Source organism: Callithrix jacchus, chromosome 8 (genome assembly GCF_049354715.1).
Source record: "Callithrix jacchus isolate 240 chromosome 8, calJac240_pri, whole genome shotgun sequence".
Lineage (NCBI taxonomy): Eukaryota > Metazoa > Chordata > Mammalia > Primates > Cebidae > Callithrix > Callithrix jacchus.
The window spans coordinates 110715141-110731535 of NC_133509.1; the positions used below are offsets into that span (position 1 = coordinate 110715141).

The 16395-nt window shown below is 38.4% G+C and overlaps 1 protein-coding gene across 50 annotated transcripts in view; it reads left to right on the top strand.

Moving 5' to 3' along the window:
* Positions 1-16395, top strand: part of TTLL5 (tubulin tyrosine ligase like 5) — a 293499-nt gene that overhangs the window by 133948 nt on the left and 143156 nt on the right. For 6 of the 50 annotated variants that reach the window (XR_013521423.1, XR_013521412.1, XR_013521413.1 and 3 more), the window contains one exon: positions 9044-9155. The exons of the other annotated variants lie outside the window; for them this stretch is intronic. The gene's annotated coding sequence lies outside the window, so the exon portion shown is untranslated. The remainder of the gene's footprint in view (positions 1-9043; positions 9156-16395) is intronic. 50 annotated transcript variants of the gene reach the window in all.

The following is a 16395-nucleotide window of genomic DNA, read 5'->3' on the forward strand; positions in this document are numbered from 1 at the left end:
TGGTTATCCCTATGGTGTTTAATTGAAGGAAAAGCCATATCTCTTTCTTATTCCTTAATGCATAATGGCATCAAAGTCCTCCAAAGGAGTTATCATAATATAACTCCACAGTTACATTTTGCTATGTTGCTAATGTGCTATATTCCTTAATTGGTAGTAACTCTGTAGTGATAATCAAGTCTAGAAAAAAATGAAGCTGAAAATTACTTTAAGTACATGCTAAAAGTAGGCAACACACTGCTCCCTGGTGGTATCCTACTTCTCTGTATAAAATTAGGACCAAAACTAAAGCTAAGCCTCTCATGGACTTAGTTTTACTTCAGCCTCTTCCCAGCGTGTAAAGCAGTAATTATTTTCTTTCTCAAATCCTTAGTTGTTTGAAGGGAGTAAAGAAGAAGGCCTAATGTGAAATAGGAAGCAAAGAATGTTAGAAGAACAGTGCTGATTCTTGAAGGGAGTTGGATGGACTTTAATGATAGAATGATGGGAAGAGGGAATAGCATATCAAGGTACAATGGGAAGAAATTTTCAAATTAAGTGGCTATAAGATGGGAAAGGCCTGTGATCTGCTGCACTTTTATCATTGGGTCACTAACTAGAATATATGTTTTCAGTTTATAAATGGACAGCTAGAAGCACCAAGACATTGAGATTTTGTGATTGTAGTGAAAAACAAAAACCCAGAAACATTGGCAATATTAGTGCTTACCTATTTCTAACTCCTGTCCTTTGCTAGACTGCAAAGCCTACAAAGTGAAAAGATGCTAATCCTGTAGGAATCTAAGGTGACTGTATCCTGACTGGGAAGTCATCCCCTTTCAGTTCATTTTTTTTGTCTGTAAAGAAATCCAGTGCCAGTGAATTAAAAGTCCATTAGACTCTGGTTCGTAGGAATCTGAACTTGCCATTAGATGTCAGTGTTAACTTTTAGAGTCTTGGTAATGGGGTGGTCAGTGCTTGGTACAGTACTGAGGGAAGTGCTGTAGGATGTAATAAGCATGTTGGAGTAATGGAGAAAGAGCTGGATTAGCCATCCAGAGACTTGCCAGTGACTCCTGTGTGATCTTAAGCAGTTCACTTTCTTGTTTTTCTGACACTGATTCCTGCGTGATCTTGGGCAGTTCACGCCACTGTTCTGCCACTGACTAGCCGTGTGATCTTGAGCAGTTCACTCAACTTCTCTTAACCTCAGGGTCTTCAGTGGTTGATGTGGAAAATACTACAGGGTCATGAGGATGGTATTCAAAACCTCTAAATGCAATATATGTAGAAAATACTGTTATTTCAACTATAAAAGGCTTTCAGTAATAAAATGGCTTCTACTTTGGTTAGAAACAAGTTTTTAGATAAAGTGTACTGTTAAGTAGTTTTTCAAATATTATTTTCAAATATTATTGTAGGTACATATATTTATGGGGTACATATGATTTTTTTTTATTTCAGAAGGTTTTTTGGGGAACTGGTAGTGTTTGGTTACATGGGTAAGTTCTTTAGTGGTGATTTGCAAGATTTTGGTGCACCTATCACCCGAGTAGTGTACACTGTACCCAATGTACAGTCTTTTATTCCTCACCCTTCTCCCACCCTTCTCCCCAAGTCCCCAAAGTCCATTATCTCATTCTTATACCTTTGTGTCCTCATAGCTTAGCTCCTACTTATAAGTGAGAATGTATGATGTTTGGTTTTCTGTTCCTGAGTTACTTCACTTAGAGTAATGGTCTCCAACTCCATCCAGGTTGCTGCAAATACCATTATTTTGTTCCTTTTTATGGCTGAGTAGTATTCCATGGTGTATGTATATACACACTACATTTTCTTTATCTGCTCATTGATGCAACTCAGGTTGCAAATTGTGCTGCTATAAATATGCATATGCAAGTATCTTTTTCATATAATGACTTTTTTTCCCTCCAGGTAGATACTCAGTCGTGGGATTACTGGATCAAATGGTAGATCTACCTTTAGTTCTTTAAGGAATCTCCATACTGTTTTCCATAATGGTTGTACTAGTTTACATTCCCACCAACAGTGTAAAAGTGCTCCCTTTTCACCACTTTCATGCCAACATCTATTATTTTTTGATTTTTTAATTATGGCCATGCTTGCAGGAGTAAGGTACATATTGCCGGAATTGTGGTTTTGATTTGCATGTCCCTGATAATTAGTGATGTTGAGCATTTTTTCATATGTTTGTTGGCCATTTGTATATCTTCTTTTGAGAACTGTCTATTCATGTCCTTAGGCTTTTTGAAGGGATTTTTTTTTCTTGCTGACTTGTTTGAGTTCCTTATAGATTCTGGCTGTTAGTCCTTTGTCAGATGCATAGTTTGTGAAGATTTTCTCCCATTTGTGGGTTGCCTGTTTACTCTGCTGATTATTTATTTTGCTGTACAGAAGCTTTTTAGTTTAATTAAATTCCATCTATTTATCTTTATTTTTGTTGCATTTGCTTTTGGGCTCTCGGTCATGTAGTCTTTGCCTAAGCCAATGTCTAGAAGGGTTTTAAGTCTTTCATCTGTCTTGAGTTGATTTTTGTATAAGGCGAGAGATGAGAATCCAGTGTCATTCTTCTACATGTGGCTTGCCAGTTATCCCAGCACCATTTGTTGAATAGGGTATCTTTTCCCCCGGTTATGTTTTTGTTTGCTATGTTGAAGATCAGTTAGCTAGAAGTATCTGGCTTTATTTCTGGGTTCTCTATTCTGTTCTATTGACCTATGTGCCTATTTTTATGCTAATGCCATACTGTTTTGGTGAGAGTATTCTTGTAGTATAGTTTGAATTTGGGTAGTGTGATGCCTCTATATTTGTTCTTTTTCCTTAGTTTTGTTTTGGCTGTGCAGGCTCTTTTTTGGTTCCATATGTATTTCAGGATTTTTTTTTCTAGTTCCATGAAGAATGATAATGTTATTAAATTGCATTGAATTTGTACATTGCTTTTGGCAGTATGGTCATTTTCACAATGTGGATTCTACCCATCCATGAGCATGGGATGTGTGTTCAGTTGTTTGTGTCATCTGTGATTTCTTTCAGCAGTGTTTTGTAGTTTTCCTTGTAGAGGTCTTTCATGTCCTTGGTTAGGTATATTCCTAAGTATTTGATTTTATTTTTATTTTTTGCAGCTGTTGTAAACAGGGTTGAATTCTTGATTTTATTCTCAGCTTGGTGGCTCTTGGTGTATAGCAGTGCTACTGATTCGTGTAATTGATTTCGTATCCTGAAACTTTACTGAATTTATTTATTAGATCTAGGAGCCTTTTGGATGAGTCTTTATGGTTTTCTAAGTATGTGATCATATCATTGGCAAACAGCAACAGTTTGACTTCCTCTTTACTGATTTGAATGCCTTTTATTTCTCTTGTCTGATTGCTTTGGCCTAGGACTTCCAGAACTATGTTGAATAGAAGTGGTAAAGTGGGCATTCTTGTCTCGTCCCAGTTTCCAAGAGGAATACATTCAACTTTTCCTCGTTTGGTATAGTGTTGACAGTGGTTTTGTCATAGATGGCTTTTATTACCTTAAGGTATGTCCATTTTATGCCGATTTTGCTGAGGGTTTTAATCATAAAGGGATGCCGGATTTTGTCAAATGCTTTTTCTCTGTCTATTGAGATGACCTTGTGTTTTGTGTCTTTGATTCTGTTTATGTCATATATCACATTTATTGACTTGCATATGTTAAACCATTCCTGAATCCCTGGTATCAAACCCACTTGATTATGGTAGATTATCTTTTTGATAAGCTGTTGAATTAAGTTAGTGGTAGAAATCGCAATTACTTGTGCACCAACCTAGTAATTTGTTGGGGATATTTGCATCTGTGTTCATCAGAGATACTGGTCTGTAGTTTTCTTGTTAATGTCCTTTCCTGATTTTGATATTAGGAGGATATTAGCTTTATAGAATTATTTAGGGAGGAGTTTCTCTGTCTTTTGAAATAGTTTCAATAGGATTTGTCCTAATTCTTCTTGAATGCCTGATAGAATTCAGCTGTGAATCCATGTGGTCCCAGATTTTTTTGTTGGCAATTTTAAAATTACTATTTCAGTCTTGCTGCTTGTTGTTACCTGAAGTTTCTCTTTCTTCCTTGTTTAATCTAGAAGGGTTGTATATTTTGAGGAATTTATCCATCTCCCCTAGGTTTTCTAGTTTGTGCATGTGAAGCTGTTCATAGTAGCCTTGAGTGATCTTTTGTTTATTTCTGTGGTATTGATTGTACTGTCTCCCATTTCATTTCTAATTGAGCTTATTTGGATCTTCTCTCTTCTTTTCTTGGTTAATCTCATTAATGGTCTATCAATTTTATTTATTTTTTCAAAGAACCAGATTTTGGTTTCATTTATCTTTTGTATTGGGTTTTTTGTTTGTTTGTTTCCATTTTATTTAGTTATGCTCTGATCTTTGTTATTGCTTCTGCTGGGTTTCGGTTTGGTTTGTTCTTGTTTCTCTGATTCTCTGAGATGTGACCTTAGATTGTCTATTTGTGTTCTTTCAGGCTTTTTGATGTAGGCATTTAAACTATGAACTTTCCTCTTAACACCGCTTTTGCTGTATCCAGATGCTTTGATAGGTTGTGTCACTATTATCATTCATCTCAAGGAATTTTTACATTTCCATATTGATTTCATTGTTGACCAGGCGATCATTCAGGAACGGATTATGTAATTTCCATGTACTTGCATGTGTTGAGGATTCCTTTCGGAGGTGATTTCCAATTTTATTCCACTATGGTCTGAGAGAGTACTTGATATAATTTTGATTTTCTTAAATTTGTTGAGACTCATTTTGTGGCCTGTCATATGGTCTGTCTTGGAGAATATTTCATATCCTGATGAATAGAATGTATATTCTACAGTTGTTGGGTAAAATGTTCTGTAAATATCTGTTAACTCCATTTGTTCTAGGGTGTAGTTTATGTTCATTGTCTCTTTGTTGACTTTCGGTGTTGATGACCTGTCTGGTGCTGTCGGTAGGGTATTGAAGTTTCCCACTATTTTGTGTTGTTGTCTATCTCATTTCTTAGGTCTAGTAGTAATTGTTTTATAAGTTTGGGAGCTCCAGTGTTAGGTGCATATATATTTAGGATTGTGATATTTTCCTGTTGGACTAGTCCTTTTATCATTATCTAATATCCTTCTTTGTCTTTTTAAACTGTTACTGCTCTAAAGTTTCTTTTGTCTGCTATAAGAATAGCTACTCCTGCTCACTTTTGGTGTCCATTTGCATGGAATATGTTTCACCCCTTTATCTTAAGTTTATGTGAGTTTATGTGTTAGGTGAGTTCCTTAAAGTTATGTATTAGGTGAGTTTATTGAAGACAGCAGATACTTGGTTGGTGAATTTTTATCCATTCTGCCATTTTGTATCTTTTAAGTGGTGCATTTAGACCATTTACAGTCAACATTATTATTGAGATGTGAGGTACTATTTTGTTCATCATGCTAGTTGTTGCCGGAATATGTTGTGGTTTTTTTTGCATTGTGTTATTGTTTTATAGGCCCTGTAGGATTTATGCTTTATGGAGGTTCTATTTAGATGTATTTCGAGGTTTTGTTCCAAGATTAAGAACTTTTTTTAGCAGTTCACGTAGTGCAGGCTTGGTAGTGGCTATTTCTCTCAGCATTTGTTTGTCTGAAAAAGGCTTTATCTTTCCTTCATTTGTGAAACTTAGTTTCACTGAATACAAGATTTGTGGCCGATAATTGTTTTGTTTAAGGAGGCTGAAATAGGACTCCATTTCCTTCTAGCTTTTAGGGTTTCTGTAGAGAAATCTGCTGTTAATCTAGTAGGTTTTCCTTTATATGTTACCTAATACTTTTGCCTCAAAGATCTTAAGATTCTTTCCTATGTCTTGACTTTAGATAACCTGATCACTACGTGTCTAAGTGATGATCTTTTTGCAATGAATTTCCCAGGTGTTCTTTGAGCTTCTCCTATTTGAATGTCTACGTCTCTAGCAAGGGCAGGGAAGTACGCCTCAATTATTCCTCCAAATAAGTTTTCCTAACTTCTAGATTTCTCTTCTTCCTTGGGAACAGCAATTATTCTTAAGTTTGGTTGTTTAATATAATCCCAACCGTCTTGGAGGCTTTGTTTATCTTGAGGGGTTCTTTTTTTTTTTTTTTTTTTGTCTTTATTGAATTGGGTTAATTTGAAAGCTTTGTCGTCGAGCTCTGAAGTTCTTTCTTCTACTTTTTTTATTCTGTTATTAAACTTTCCAGTGTAATTTGCATTTCTTTAGGTGTATCTTTTATTTCCAGAAGTTGTGATTGGTTTTTATGGATGCTCTGTGTTTCCCTGGAGATTTTTTTTTTGGTCCATATCCTGTAATTTTTTTTTTTTTTATGTTTCTTTACATTGGTTTTCACCTTTCCCTGGTGCCTCCTTGAGTAGCTAGATAATCAATCTTTTGAGTTATTTTTCTGGCAATTCAGAGATTTCTTGTTTGGATCCATTGCCAGTGAGCTAGTGTGATCTTTTGGGGATGTTAAAGAACCTTGCCTTGTCATATTATCAGAATTGTTTTTTTGGTTCCTTCTCATCTGGGTAGACTATGTCAGAGGATCTGGGGTTCAAGAGCTGCTGTTCAGATTCTTTTCCCCCATGGTGTGGTCCCTTGATGTGGTGTTCTCCTTCTTCCCCTGGGGATGGGCTTCCTGAGAGCCAAACTGCAGTGATTATTATTGCCCTTCTGGGTCTAGCTCCCCAGCAGAGCTACTGGGCTCTGGGCTAGTACTGGCAAGTTTCTGCAGAGAGTCTTGTGATATGATCCATCTTCAGGTCTCTCAGCTGTGGATACTAGCACCTGAGCTGGTGGAGGTAGCAGGGGAGAGAACTCTGTGGATTCTGTGAGAGTCCTTTGTTTTAGTTTTGTTCAGTGAGCTGGTTTGCTTGAATGCTGGTTGTGCTAGTGGTTTGTTGACCTCCAGCCAGGAGGTGGTGCTTTCAAGAGAGCATCAGCTGAAACAAGCTTGCCCTAAAGTTGCCTGGATAAGTATTCAAGTTTTTCAGGTGGTGGGAGGGGCCATAGCGCTCCCAAGATATTATGTCTTTTGTCTTCAGCTACCAGGGCTGGTAGAGAAAGACCATCAGGTTGGGGCAGAGTTAGCTGTGCCTGAGCTCATACTCTCCTTGGATAGGGCTTCTGCTGTGGCGGATGGGAGTGTGTCTTGGGCTCATGGAGTATAGTTCCCAGAGGGATTATGGCTGCCTCTGCTGCATCATACAGGACACCAGGGAAGTGTGGGGGAAAGCCAGCAGTGGCAGACCTTACCCAGTTCCCAGCAGCCAACAAAGCCAGTCTCCTAGGGTGCATAAGATATTTTGATATAGGCATATAGTGTGTGTTGATCATATTAGGGTAAAGGTATCCATCACCTCAAGCATTTATCCTTTCCTTGTATTACAGACAATCCAGTTATACCCTTAGTTACTTTAAAATGTACGATAAATTATTTATTGACTGTAGTCACCCTGTTGTGCTATCATATACTAGATCTTATTCATGCTAACTTTATTTTTGTACCCATTAACCATCCCTACTTCCCCTCTCTCCATACTTTATTGTTGACTCAATTATAGGTTATGCAACCCTTTTCCTTCAGAGAAAGGGATTCCTTAATTTGGAATTTGGAAAATTATGTCATTGATTATTCTTTTTCTGATAAATAGCTAATAACATGTTATAATGGTTTAGTATAGATGCTGGTATATTTGTTTATTAACAGTTTCTTTTTTTTTCTAGTTATGTGTAAAAAGAAAGTTGCTTTAGTTTCTTACTCACCGAGTCAAGTGATACAATGTTTGTAGCTTTCTAGAAAGAGGTAGATTTCCAGTCAGAGAGTGGTGAGAGCTCTGCTCTTCTCTCTGAAGTTGGGTCCTAAAAACTTAAACTTAGCCATTATCAGAAACAAGTTTGTGTCCAGTAATCACTTTACATGTTTTTGATTTCCTGTTACCTGTTCTTATTCTCAATTCCTATTTTGTGTTTGTGCTTTCTTTTCTTTTTCTTTTTCTAATAGGTTTAATGAACATTTTCTTCCCTTTTAAAAATAAGATTAATTCTGGATATATTTATTCATTCTGTTTTATTGTTTTCTAATTCATTATTTTCTCACCTTATCATTACTGATTCCTTCTTTCTGCATTCCTTAGCTTTGTTCCACTATTTCAGTATTTCTCCCTACCTTGAGTTAGATGCTTAATTTATTTTCATTCATTCTTGGTATTTTTTTTTTCACTATATAAAAGCTATGAATTTTTCTCTGAGCATTGCTTTCATTGTATTGCATAAGCTGATATATCTTTAATTGCCTTTCTGGGCAAAGAGTTAAGAGATATTCTACTAAGTAAGGAAAGTTAATTTTAAATTACTTGTGCTATTTTGGAAGATGAGTATAGAAAATTGAAGTTATTGGTTATTTCTGAAAAGTCATTATATTTGGCCTGTAATTTCAACTGCTTAGCCTATTAAAACTTTTTATTCCATTGTGTGTGTGTGTGTGTGTGTATTAACATTTTGCTAGCCTCTTAAATGTCTTCCAGGCTTTGGTACTAAGCCTGGGGATGATATAACACATAGTCCTCAGCACGAAATAACTTACTCTCTTGTAATGATAGCTGCATAAACAGATGATAATAATGTAATAATAGCATGGAATATGTGTGACAGAGGTAGTCCTAGGGAATAACAACTGCTAAAAGAGATCCCGAACCCACCTTGTGGATGGGAGTGGAAAAATAGCTGAACGAGCCTTCTTGGAAGAGATTATATCTACACTGAATCTTAAAGGTAGGCAGGTAGATGGCAGAAGAAGGGGGAAAACAGTTTCCAGAATAAAAACTCGCCTGTGTGTATGTGGGGAAATGAACGACAGGCTGTTTAAGGGTGTCACAGGATAGGGAGTCAGTAGGGACTATCTAGGAATGAAGTTGGGTGAGAGGCAGGGCTGGTTCAGGGAGAGCTTTACTGCCCTGAGAAGGAGCTTGTCCTTTGTCTCATAGATGATGGAGATCCCCTGAGACATTATTGCTTTGCCTTTTAGCTGGACTACTCAGGTAGCTTGAAGAGGATGGATTTGGAGGATGGAGCAGTGTCATCCCTTTCTCCTCCATGCTCGCTAGTGAAGATAATGAGGAACAGTGACCTAGCCAAAGGTAAAGAAGCAAAGTATTCTGACAACCCAAAAATTTGATAACAAAATGTTGAGGGACTCAGAATTTACATTTGAAGTTAGATTCTTAAGGAATCTGTGTGGCAAAAACAGAAGCTTATATCCTGTGTAGTTACTACTACTCCTGCTGTGATTTGACTTTGTTTACAGCCTAAAACACATAAAAATATCAAACTTTCCCTGCCATGTTAGCAGTGGCAAGGAATGCATCTGCAAGCATATGTATAGTTGAAATATAAAGAGATAAGTGTTCTCAACTACGACCATTTAACAAATAATTTCCAAATTCTGAGCAGAGAGCAGGTAAAATTTAACTCTTTCCCTTGGCCCAAGAGAGGCTGGTTATGTTTCAGAGATGAGATCTTTCGGAAATCTATGTGTATGTCCCTGAAAGCAGGGTTTTCTAGAAACATCTTGCACCTGGGCTGGGGGCAGGAGAAGTGCTGTGGTGGCCAGTGGTGTGCTGAGCTTCTATGTGAAGTCTCACTATCTCTGCCTGACTCCATGCTGGAAAGGACGGTAGTGCTCTGAAGAGACGTAGCCCTTTGTGGTTTTTGCCGCTAGTGAACAGAAGAATGTGGTGAATTAGCCCAGCTTAGTGGTGAGAAGTGGGAGGCAGGCAATTGGAAGGAGTGCCAGCCCTCTCTGTGCAGGCAAGTGTGAGATTTCTGGACCCAGCTATCACTAGGAGCAACTCCAGCTCTTCCAGCCTGGGAGTTTAATCAAAGGGATAACAGCAGACCACCCAAGCAGGGGCTCCAGTGTGAACGAATGTGCTGCGTCAGTCTCTGCTCCCCTGCCAGCCAGTGCCCAGGATGTGGCGAGGCCTCCTGGAAATGTGCTGACAGATACAGAGAGGGGAGGAGATACTTTTTGCTCTTCACATTTTTCATTTAGTTGGAGAATGGGGAAAAAAAGATGTATTCTATTTCTTTGATTTTTTTTTTTTGCTCCTTACCCTGAGACTTCCCTGACTGGTCCTAGAGAAAGATAGATGTGGAGGTACATAACGTTTGGTTCACAGCAGTTAAACTCTTTCATTCTCTCTGTGCAAAGGAATTCTTTATCATTTCTTCTGCTGCAGCAGCCACCACCATAAGGGTCCACAGTGGGCATGGGCCTTGAGTGACTCTCAGTTTCAGAAACCCCAATTTGACAATGATATGAAGAGAAACGGAGCTAAATCTTTGAAATGGTTACAAATGATCTCTAGGATTGAGGCAGATGGCGCCCAGCTTTATCACAAGCTTCAGCAATTGGCACTGGAAACTCTTTCTGCCTCCATAGTTTATCTGGACACATATGAACTTACATACGTTTGTGCTCAGATTTCATTGCTGTTTGCTAATTCTGGTTCCTTTGGTTTCATATTCTTTCTTGGTAGAAAAAGTTGTTCTCTGTACCATATGCATTATTATTTCTTATTTCTAGAAGCAGAAAAGGGTAAGTAGAAAAGGGCATAAGCTCTTGAGTCAGCGAGACTTTGGACAAGTTGTTTCACCTCCCTGTGCCTTGATTTCCTCATCTGTAAAATGGGGCAGTTTTGGTATCAAGACCAATTCTTCTCTTGGCTACTTATGCCTCTCTGTTCTAGGACCTGGCTCCAATTGATCCGATAAATTTCTTAGCTGTTCTAGGTCTTGAGGCTTTAAGCTCCCATTTTCTTTAGTTCCTGGCCTCCTGCATGGTCTCTTATTTTAAAATAGCCTTTGTTTTATTCTGCCACGCCTTCAAACTCATCTTCCTTGTACTGCCAGAGACTTCTTTTAAAATAACACGCCCTTATTGGTTCTAGTCTTCCTCCTGCCCCTCCACCCCCACACACTTGCTCTTGCAGTCTCGCCTTATCTCTTACCATTTGTCCATCCCTCTCTCAAAGGCTACTGATGACCTCAGAATTGCCAACTTCAGTCACTATTTTTACTCTTCTTCCTTCAGCATGTGGTACCATTGCCAACTGCTTCCTATATGAACATTTCTCTTAGCTTCTCTAACCCTTCAGTAATTCCTCTGAGAGTTCATTCCTTCCTCCTGCTCTCTCTGAAAACTGGATTCCATTTACAACATGTTTTTCAGAGCCACTGGCATATAGACCTTAGTTGTATAAAGTTGATCATAGCAGAGTGGCTCTGGGTGAAGAAGGTGGACTGTCCCCTGGGCATCTGCTTCTCCCTGGTCTTTTGGGATCCTGCAGCATATCTCTAAATTCTAGGCAGTAATCCGCAGAACTTTTTTTCTTCTCCTTAGTTTCCCCTGGGGTAAAGTTCCTTTTCCTATGATTTCATCTGGCACTTCCGTGGATTTCCTCCAAATATATATCTTTAGTTTGAGCCTCCTTGTTGAGAGTCAGGTCCAAATTTCCAACTGTGAGACATTTCCACCTAACTATATTGCACAGCATTCAAAATACTTAATGTATTTTGAACATATTTTGAAAATACTCAGAAAAGTCTTAAACATATTTAAAACCTATTTACCTCCTTTTGTTCTTCTCTATATTAGTGACATTGCAATTCTAGGGATTGGAATTCTAGAATTCCAGGGAATTTAGAAATGGAGCTGTTGGTTTATCAGTGCCTCTCTTCACGTCTTCATTCTATGTTGAGGCAGTTGTGAAGACTTTACAGTGTCTCTGATACATATTCTGTCTTTCACTTTTCCATCTGCTGTCCCACTGTTCTACTTAAGGCCTTTATCATCTCTCAGATGAGCAGCTGCAATTACCTCTTCATTGGTTTCTTTCTTGTTCACCCTAGTCTTTTGCTTTGCTCTAAAGGATTCTTTTTTTTATTTTTTAGATGGAGCCTCGCTCTGCTGCCCAGGCTAGAGTGCAGTGGTGCAATCTCAGCTCACTGCAACCTCTGCCTCCTAGGTTCAAGCAATTCTCCTGCCCCAGCCTCCCAGGTAGCTGGAATTTCAGATGCCTGCCACTATGCTGGGCTAATTTCTTATTTTTAATAGAGGTGGGGTTTCACCATGTTGACCAGAGTGGTTTCAAACTCCTGACCTCAAATGATCCGCCCACCTCGGCCTCCCAAAGTGCTGGGATTACAGGCATGTGCCACTGTGCCTGGCTATAATGGCAGGTCTCATCCTGGCACTCTTCTGCTTAAGAATCTTGAGGGCCTTCCTGCTTGTAATGGGAAGCCCAAACTATTAAATGTGATTCAAAGCCTTTATTTAGAATCTGGCTGCAGGCTACTTTTCCAGCCTGTCTCCCTCCTGTCACACATGTTTTTGTGCAGCTCAACTAGAATTTCTGTTAGTCTCCATGCCTTATGCTATCTCCTCATGGAAAATGTTCCGCAGTCACCATGTCTGATCTGGGCATCTGTTCAGGTTCAGTGTAGATGCCACTTCACTCATATGCACACCGTTTCGCTCATCACACTATATATGTCAAGACAGCTGTCTCTTTTAAGAGACAGTGAACTCCTTGAGGACAGTGTCCTTTGCTGCCGCAGCACCTGACTTATGGGTAGTACTCAAAAAATGTGCTGATTCAACTGGACTACAAGGTAATTCATTGAGAATTGGATTATGTCCATGTTTTCACCAGTTTTTTTTCCCCAGCCTGCCAGATATTAGTAATATGCACTCAATATGTATTTTTTTGAATACATAAGTAAACGAAGAACCCTCTGCTGCCTTAGCCAGAAATCATCTTTCTATTCTCTGTGCTCCTTCAGTACTTTGTTAATCACTTTTTATAACAGATCTATTATAATAATTTGGCATCTTTTCTTTCCTGTTTTGCACTAAACTACATGATGCAGTTCTTTCTAACTCATCACCTAGCACAAGGCCTTGTACTTGGCAGACATTATCACATGCTTACTAAATCGAAAAGAATTTCTTTTCTACATTTTGCAGGTTTTTATATTTTGTTTAAAAACTATTGTTGGCTGGGTGTGGTGGCTCACTCCTTATAATCCCAGCACTTTGGGAGGCCAGGGTGGGTGTATCTCTTAAGCTCAGGAGTTCTAGGCCAGCCTGGGCAACATGGCAAAACTCCCAACTCCACAAAAAAGACAAAAATTAGCCGGGTACGGTGGTGTGTGCCTGTAGTCCCAGCTACTCTGGAGGTTGAGGTGGGCCTCAGCCCTCTTGGGATCGATTGAGCCCAAGAGGTCAAGGCTGCAATGTGCCATAACTATACCACTGCACTCCAATTTGGGCTACAAAGTAGGACCCTATGTCAAAGCTTTTCATTGATAAGACCATACCTGCCCTTCATAATTAAGCAGTTGACATTAATCAGATGCTTACTTTGTACTAGGCACTGTGCTAAGGACTTTATATGCATTTTCTCTTTAACCCTAATGAGATGTAGGTACTTACTTTTTGCCAATGGTGATAAAGAAATAGAAGCTGGTAGGATAAGTAAGTCTGCTAATGTCACACAGATGACAAGTTATTGTGCTAGAACTCAAATTCAGCTCTATCTGACTCCATGCTCTTTACCTCAGTGTTTTTCTGCCTCTTGGTTTGAATGAGGACTCAAACTGATGACTACAACTCATCAGACAAGAATGACTAAACTTCACCTGTGAGCATGTTGTTCCATGATGTTGTTACAGAGTTGTAGCCAAGCCTATACTTGTGCCTCCTCAGAGAAACGAGGAGTTGAACTTTCTGTTTTCTTGATTAGAAATGCCTCTCCACTCCTTGAAGCAGGTTGCAAAACATGTGGCTCTATTGAGATTATCAGTTATTTATTGGGCAAACTCCTCATCAGACTATTTTATCATATAATCAACTGATTCTTTGAGCAGGCGAAACTCAGCCTGTTACTCACTAGAGATGCAGTAAGAATAGATCTACTTAACAATGGCAGCAATTCCTCCGTCAACACACAAAATCTAAATGTATAAATCGGAAACACTGCAAAGAGATTTGGCCATTTTGTCAGGTTTCCCAGGATTGTCTCTGGCAAATCTTGATCTGGACACTGTCTGGATTTTGGAACACTAAATGTCTATATGTATATGTATGTTCTGAAAATGATGGAGCTCAACAGAGAGGGAATATATGCCAAGAGAATTTAGTGCTAGGTGTTGGAACTGCAGAGATTTCCTGCTTTTCCTGACCCGCTTTAAAATATGATTAACATTTAACCCTTATCTCCTGGCAATTGCAGTGTGAATTTCTTGAGGTTTATCAGCATCGAGGAATTGAAGAAGGAATTGAAGCAAGCCTTAAAACATGTGTTTATTTGTTATTGTTGCTAGTGATTCAATAAATGCTCATGAAGTGCTTTTAGAGGACTGTTCAAAATGTAACTCTTTAAGAATAGTTCATGTTCCTGGTTGAATATATTCTATAATATTTCTCCATTGGTGAAAATCTTGTGACTAATGCAGATGTGGCACTGTTAATTTTCCTTTTCTTTTACCTTGAGTGAAACAGAGGTTAGTTCACTGCTATTTTCTATTCAAGGATTACCTTTTGCTCTAGCAACACAGATGAAGACAAGTTAGGAGCATTTTCCTATTCCAGATCATTCAGAGCCCCATGGCAGCAGGAATCAAAGCTTCTGTGGCATGTTCAATTGATCCAGTCATATTCTTTTTTTCTTATTTTTTGAAATTTTTATATAGAGACGAGGTCTCACTGTGTTGCCGAGGCTGATCTCGAACTCCTGGGCTCAAGTGATCCTCCTGCCTTGGCCTCCCAAAATGCTGGATTATAGGTGTGAGCCACCATGCCCAGCCGATCCAGTCAGATTCTGATGAGCCTTTATATATGAACACCATAAAGAACATTATTTTCAAATGACATTGAGGTAGTTTTGAGGATACTCTGAAGGCACATGTAGGCAAATGTATCCTTTAATCAATCGAAGTGATTCTTAACCTTTTTGGATTCAGAAATGCTTTGGAGAATCTAATTAAAGCTTTGTTCCTCCTCCTGAAAAAAAATATATACTCAAACTTAGAAATATGCATTAATTTCAAAGGATTCAAACACGCTCCCCCTCAATCAGGCCCTGTCTTGATGCCCTGTGGACTCCCAGTCTCCAAGTTAAGATCCCTTGAAAATGTTTAGGTATTATATAACCATTAATTTCAACAATTTGGCTCAAACTCCAAATCTGTGAGTATCTTTGTTTTATACATTATTTATGTATTTCAGTGATATCCTCACCTTAGGCTATAATCTCCATGAAGGCAAGGATTTTGGGTTATTCACAGTTTTACATATTTAGGGGGTACATGTGATATTTAGATACATGTATATAATGTGTAGTGATTAGGCCAGGGTAATTGGGATATCCATTGCTTCAAAAGTGTATCTTTTCTTCGTGTTGGGAACATTACAAGTCTCCCTTGTGACTATTGTGAGATATACAATAAATTGTCAACTGCAGTTTTCCTACTGTACTTTCTAATACTAGAACTTATTCATTTTATCTAACCGTATTTTTGTACTCATGAATTAATATCTGTTTTCCCTCCCCTTCTCCTTTCCCTTCTTATCCTCTGGTAACCATTATCCTACTCTCTATCTCCATGAGATATAGTTCTTACATATGAGTGAGAACATGGAATATTTGTGTTTCTGTTCCTCGCTTACTACATTTAACATAATGACCTCCAGTTCCATCCATGTTCTGCAACTGACAGTATTTCATTTTTTTTTATGGCTGAACAATATTCCTTTGTGTGTATATGTCACTTTTTTTAAATCCATCATCTGTTAATGAATGCTGAGGTTGATTCCATATCTTGTCTATTATGAGCAGTTCTGCAGTAAACATAGAGTGTAGCTCTCTCTTTGATGTACTGATTTGCTTTCTTTCGGTTAGATACCCAGCAGTGGGATTGCTGGATCATATGGTAGTTGTGTTTTTAGCTTTTTTGGGAACCTCTGTACTGTTTTCCATAATGACTGTACTACTTGACTGGTTTTTTTTTTTTGGTCATTTTATACTTAATGCTCAAAAGAATGCCAAGCCCAGAGTAGGTGCCTGATAAATATTAGTTTGAATTAGTGAAATAATCTTAGGAAACACCATTCCTAGACCTCCTCAGACAAGAATTATTTGAGATTTTTATGGACCTGTTATAATGTGGAAATTGAGCTGTGGCAAGATGACAAGATTATAAACTCCATTGTGAATAATATTATGCTACCAATTATTACTGTGTTAAGCTCTTATTAACTAAATCATCTTCTCTCTCTCTTTGAGATAGGATCTTGCTCTGTCACCCAGGGTAGAG